General features: G+C 41.7%; 1 pseudogene; it reads left to right on the top strand.

Annotated features, from left to right (window-relative positions):
- Window positions 1-5,501: 5,501 nt before the first annotated feature.
- Window positions 5,502-6,371, top strand: LOC130836443 (complement component 1 Q subcomponent-binding protein, mitochondrial-like; annotated as a pseudogene).
- The last annotated feature ends 440 nt before the right edge of the window (window positions 6,372-6,811 follow it).

A 6,811-nucleotide genomic window follows, 5' to 3' on the forward strand; every position in this document is an offset into this window, starting at 1 on the left:
ACAACTTGATTTTGTCTAGTCTACCCGTTTACTATCCACATTCCCCATATGTGGCTATTAAATATACCTTCAGCCTTGAAAGAACCTCCACAGCCCCTTCTCTGTGAGCTGAACTCCTAAAGCAGGCTATTTGTGCCAACCTTGTGACATGTGTTCAGATGACTTTGCATTTGTCTCAATCATTCATATCGATTTCCTATTAGATCTCATTTTAATCCTGGAATATATTCTACTTTTTATTGCTAATTGTTATTATGAATGTAGTTTGTAAGATTAAAAGAACTACTGCCATAGACGTTATTAAAATTGCCTTAATTAAACAGTAAGGCCAACTTCTGATCCCTAGTACTGATTCCTAAAATAACAGTCGGATGTGTGTTGCTTCACAATCATTCGATGGTCTTCCCGTCCAGCTCTCTGTTATTGTCTTCACTCAGTGTTATCCATTCTCCCCTCTTAGGTCACCAGCATCCTCATAATTATACTATCTTTTCTTCTACACTAACTCTCTCTTGAGAAAGATCTAGCAAGCTTATTCATACTAAACTGCAGTTGACTAATTGACTGATAAACTATTCCATGATCTGTTACTTAAGGGATACAGTATTTGCAAGTAAGAGAAGCTAAGAATCTTAAACCCTTAATTTTAAAAATGGGACTTGCCTATGTCAGAGAACACAGGAAGCTGCAAGATAAGGATCGGAAAAGTTCAGGTAGAATTGACTTACTTGAAGATGGGTGACACAAAATATTACCTCTCTGAAAAAAATGAACGTAAAATGGCACATGGTAAAAATTCACATGGTATTTACAGGTGAAACATGAGGGTTCAGTATGAATTTCCGTTTCTCTGAAGCTACCCTTTTCACCCTGACATCTAAGTGGTCCCATTTCTCTCTCTGCCCTGAGATTTAGGTCAGGAGGAAGATTTTAAGAAGTGTTGCCATTAAGACAAAGAAATTGCTCTCTTACAGAAACTGACTAGAATTAGGGCAAGTGCGTATATTTTGACAGGTGAGATGAGCCTGCAGACTCTACATGATGTTACTTCATAAAGTCAGCTCTGTCCTCACGGGGACACAGAAATATGCAAGAATTACTCCTCCCTTGAATGACCGTGCTTTGAAAGTGCCAAGGAGGGAAAGATTTCATTTTTTTCAAACCCTCAAAGAAAGCAGGACCAGTCTCCAGAAGCACTGTCTTAGGGTTCAAGATGTTCCCTTACATCTGCAATACTCTAATGATAATCCTGGCTGCAGGGAAGCAGGTGTTTGAGGGAGAATTCTTGATTAACAGCTAGGAAAGTCTCCATCACTACATCAACTGTGCCTTTGCCAAAATGGAGACGGGAGGCATTAGATGACACACAACAGCTGAAAACTGAGGAAAAAACAGGGGAACAATAGGTGGTTTAGTGCTAGCCAGTGCCGCCAACAAATGGGCAGGAGAATAATAAACGGGTCAGAAGAAAGCTTCACCCACTCCTGCAAGTTCCTCCTCTTGTCGTACCTTCCGGGAAAGGTACTGAGAGTAGAACAGAAGGTTGGGAAGGCTGGCCAACCTTCTCGCAGCAGCTTTTAACAACATTCCATCAAGGAGTGCACTGGTTTCCTGTGCCTCACACTTACTCCAAAGCTCACGTGTGGGATCCTTAAGACATCCATGCTGCCATTCCAGCTGGTGAAAGGCCATCCCGCTCCTTACAAGGGATTCAGGCAGCGAGGCCCTGAAAGGCGATGGGTTTACACTCTAGCTTTTGTCTTCCGTCTCCGTGAGTTTTAACATATATTATTCTGCCTGATTTTCTGACTCAAAAGGCTGGTTGTCATGAGAACATGGTTGCCTAAAGAGAAGAGATGTTGTGAATATCTTTCTGCTCAGGACCCAAGATTGCCCTGCTCTGCACCCCAACGCCTGCTGAAGTGAATCTAGACTCCCCCTTGGACAAAGCATTTTGCTAATAGTGATGCAATGGTCTCTACTGTCCCATGATCACTTCCTGGTGCACATTCAGACGCACACAGAAGTGCGAGGGTCCATAGCGCCCAGGGGTCTGGCTGGCCGCTATGTGTGGGAAGGGGAGGGCGCATCCACAGGAAGTGATCCCAGCAGGGGGCCTTCCACTTGCCTGGGTGCAGGGAAACCTGGAAGATGCAGGAAGAACCGGACTCGAGAGTTTCAGAGCTGTCTTAATTGTTCTGCCTGGAAGCAGCCCTGTGGTGTAATGAACAGTTATAGAGAAGCGGGACTGCATGTGACTTGGGGCCTCAGACAGCGGAAAAACAGTGAGCCTCTTCCTCGGGGCAGAGTAACCGATGGAGGTGACTGTTCTTCAAAGTTGTTTGAATGAGGGAGTGGGGACGGTTAAGCTGGGGGTGCTACCAACAACTGATGTGTTTGTCCCCAGTAAAGATGGTGTTTCCTGGACTCCCAGCTGGGCGAGAACTCCACCCTGCATCCGAAAAGGAAAAGGAGGTGGAGGCGCAAGAAGGATGGCTGCAAGACTCAGAGTGGGTTGAGTAACCTGAGAACATGGTTTGTGTAGCCAATAGCTTACAAGTAGGATTAATTTATCATAGAGCCTCAGGACATTCACATCTTCCCGGAGAAGTGCTGGTGAGGAGCCCCCAAACAGCTGTTTTTCCAGGTTAATGGAAGTAGGAAGGGACATTATATAAATGGTTAGGGATTGGAGGTTTGATAGAAGATGCAGAATTCCATTTCCTAAGGCCTCCTGGATGAAGGGAGATAAACCAGCTTTAAAATTTCATTGTAACAAAAAAGTCACAATACTTAAAATTTTTATATAGTTTTATAATTCAAATAGTTATTTTATTTGGTGTAAGTGAACACAGGAAACATCCTCCTGTTTGGAATAAAGATAATGAAAGAACACAGAGGAGTGAGAGCCAAATCATAAAGAACAGAAAACTGTCTGATTGACACTAAGGGCTGGCTCCTTAGAGAGAGATGCTCAGACACAGTGGGAGGATGGAGGGATGGGGAGATTGCAGGAGAGAGGGGAGATCCAAAAGAAGGGGACCACTGAGAGATGGCTACTCTGGGACTTTATCAAGAAGAGCAATTAAATATAATCTTCCCTGTGTGTAACTTCTCTAATCTATATGTATATGTGTATACCTATAGATGTGTATGTGTATATATCTATATAAAACATATACATGCAGGTACATATATTATATCGTTTATACAAATATTATATATGTATGTTTAGGATCAGAAATGGGCTAAGGACTGAATTAAAAGTTATATAAAGTAACAATTATAAAAGGAGTAATATGTATCAAAAATATAGTGTAAATCAAAGATGTTAATTAAATAAAGCCTTATATATCATTATGATGCTGAGCCCTTAAAACGGGCTAAACCCTGTGTTAAGGGCCTTTACATTATTATCTCATTTAATGTTTATAACACTACTTGGGGAAGAAATTCTCACTCTGTATTTTTACAGATAGGGATATTCTAAAGGGTAGAAAAATAACATCAAGGACATTAAAGCAAAGAAGTAGAATAAAATTTGAAAAGTGTAAACTGAAAATAAGGTAAAAAGAGATTAAGGCACTTAAATAAGTCACTGATTAATTTGAAATAGTGAAAACATGAGTTAAATTTATAACAAGATGATGTAGTAGACAGCTATGTACATGTCTATGCTAACAGAATTAAAAGTCAATGAATGAACAAAGGAATGCATGAAAGTATGAATGTATAATTCTCTGATAACAATACTCCAGAAGTACAAAGTCTCAAAATACCAGTAACCATGACAGAATTCTTTAAAATTGCCAAAGATTTCATTCAAAAATATTATAAGAGCTTCCTCTTCTAAAATGTATACAGTAGATAGTGACAAACTCTTGCCCCCTACCACATACACCAGGAGAAAGGTGGACACACTACAAAACTCAAAAATTTAAAGACAAAGGAGAGTCAGAGAGAGGACCAGTTAAACTAAAATTCTCTACGGAGAAGAGAGATATGGGATAGTGAGGATGAGATAGGGGGCATTATCTTCCTGGGGGCATTTGGCAATTCTTGGAGGGAAGGGTCATGGTCTTGGTTCAGAGCACAGGACTCTGCAAGAAAAACATACCAGCAGAGTGTGTAGCCTGCTGGAACAGACTTCAGGGGGACCCTATCTAGGAGAAGGCTGCTTTTGTCCACGGGACATTTGCTGAGTGTTGAGCTGGCAAGCGAGGGTAAACAGCTGTATCCTCTTGGATGCAAAGCCCGCCTGGAGAAAGAGTCTGCAGCAAGTGTAACAGCAGAGCCCACAGGCTGCAGATATTAGAAACCAGAGGAGGACCGGGTATTACTAAAGCTGCTACCAGGTGGGACCTTCTTCAGCTCCTGACTGAATTGAGATCAGCCTCTCATAACTGCTGCCTAAAAGGAGAGGGAAAAATCTCTGGGGAAAAAAAAGCAAAACAAACAAACAAACAAATAAATGAAATCAACTCATAAATCCCAGAGTCTACAGTCTTTTTATACAAAACTAATGACGTGTAATGAAGTTAACATTCTCCCCAAATAGATTTATGGATTCAAAAATCACAGTGGGTTTTGTTGATGATGCTGTTTTTATTTCTGTTGTTGACAATTACAAGTCCTTTCTAAACTCTATGTTTAAATGCAAAGGACCTAGAATACAAAACTACCTTGAATAAGAATCACCAGATTCCAAGTCCTATGAGAAAGTTATATAAAGAATCTTTGATGAAATTCATCATTTGTGATTTTAAAAATGTATGAAATAAAGAAGAAATAAAACTTAAATTCTATTACCTGAAAAAGATCAGTTGTTCGAGACCTACAACAAATGTAGTACTTTTTAGAGATAACTTAATAGCACTTTAAGCACAGGAGCAAGACAAAGTCATCCTCTATTCCCTTATCATCCAATGAGTGTTCAGTGCATGTACAGAAGATGCTTTCTAATGTAAGTAGATGAGGAAAACGTATAAGTGGTATGGGGGTGTCAAAGAAAGAATGACAATATTTTTACCGTAGATGTATAGTCTACATAGAAAATTTAGTGGGAAGGTACTGTATCAATCAGATTAGAATAATTAAGCTGCAGAACACCCAAATTGAGAAGTTTAACACTGGAAATCTTTCTCGCTGACTCGGTGTCCACTCACTGTAAGTCTGATTGTTTCTCCAGATGGACTATCTTTCATATTGCCCTTATACCGAACTTCCACGCTGAAGGAGGCACCACTGTCATAGCTTCCGTGTGTGACATGAGACATCCTTGGTTCCTGTGAGTTTTTTCTAGGATTATAGGGAATGGGATACTGATTCTTAAACATCATTTTTGCCCACATCTCATTGGTCAAATCAAGATACCTGTCCACATCTAACTTCAAGGTGGGGGTAGTTTAATCCTTCCAAGGGTCTGGAGGAGAGAATGGAAGTGCGGGTAAAAAGCAGAAAAGTCTACTGCAATCACCTAAAAAGAGAACAATAAAAAAAAGATGGGTGCTTCTTGGCGAGAGCCGTCTTCCGCATCTGCACGTGTCCACTGCTGCCAAAATGCTGCAGCTGCTGTGGCCGGCCTTCGCGCCGCCGCGCGCTCCCTGCCGCTGCTGCAGCCCGCGCTCCGGCCGTGCGCCCGGCCCTTCGAGCTGCTCAGCGTGCGCGCGGGGTCGGTGCAGCTGCCCGGTCCCCTGCGGCCTCGGGAGCCCTGCGGCTGCGGCTGCGGCTGCGGCTGCGGACTGCACACCGACCAGGACAAAGCTTTTGTTGAATTCCTCAGTGATGAGATTAAGGAGGAAAAGAAGATGCAGAAGTATAAACCTCTTCCCAAGATGTCTGGAGGTTGGGAGCTGGAAGCGAATGGGACAGAAGCGGAATTAACGCGGAAAGTTGCCGGAGAAAAGATCGCTGTCACTTTCAAAGTTAACAATAGCATCCCACCCCCATTTGATGGTGGGGCGGAACCCTCAGAAGGGCAGAAGGCTGCAGAACAAGAGCCTGAACAGACGTCTATTCCCAATTTTGTGGTTGAAGTTGTAAAAGGATAGGTTAGCAACAGGGCTCTCGTGCTGGACTGTCACTACCCAGAAGATGAGATTGTACAAGAAGAGGAGGACCAGAGCGACATTTTCTCCACCAAGGAAGTGCGCTTTCAGTCCGCCAGCGATTCTGACTGGAAGGACACAAGTTACACAATCAACACAGATTCCCTGGATGGGGGCTTATACGACCACCTAATGGATTTCCTTGCGGGCCGAGGGGTGGACAACACTTTCGCTGATGAGCTGGTGGAGCTCGGCACAGCCCTGGAGCACCAGGACTGCATTACTTTTCTCGAAGACCTCAAAGGTTTTGTCAAAAGCCAGTAGAGAAGAGAAGGGGCTCAACACCTTAATTTTATGGCAGGCTTTGGCCAGTGAACAAAACCTATTCTGAAGCCACGCCCACGTGCTTTGAAATGGTTTTCATTCCAATATCATGGGAAATAATTTAATTTTAACTTATTTCTGTTGCCTCTTATTTACCATTTATTCTCTACAAACCTGTTATTTCTAGATTTTTGTATAACATAATGATGGACAATAAAATCTCCAAGGTGGAAAAAAAAAAAAAAAAGATGGACGGAACATACAAAGAAAGCTGTGAAAAATTATTTTTAAAAAAGAAAAAAAGAATAATGCAATGGGGAAATATGGGGTACTCAAAATAAAATGTTAATTTTATCTGAAATAATGTATAAATTTAATAGATTCCAATCAAAATCCTGATAAGAGTTTAAAAATCAAATTTGGAAAGCTAATTTTAAAGT

The sequence above is a fragment of the Hippopotamus amphibius genome, chromosome 15, assembly GCF_030028045.1.
Source record: "Hippopotamus amphibius kiboko isolate mHipAmp2 chromosome 15, mHipAmp2.hap2, whole genome shotgun sequence".
NCBI lineage: Eukaryota > Metazoa > Chordata > Mammalia > Artiodactyla > Hippopotamidae > Hippopotamus > Hippopotamus amphibius.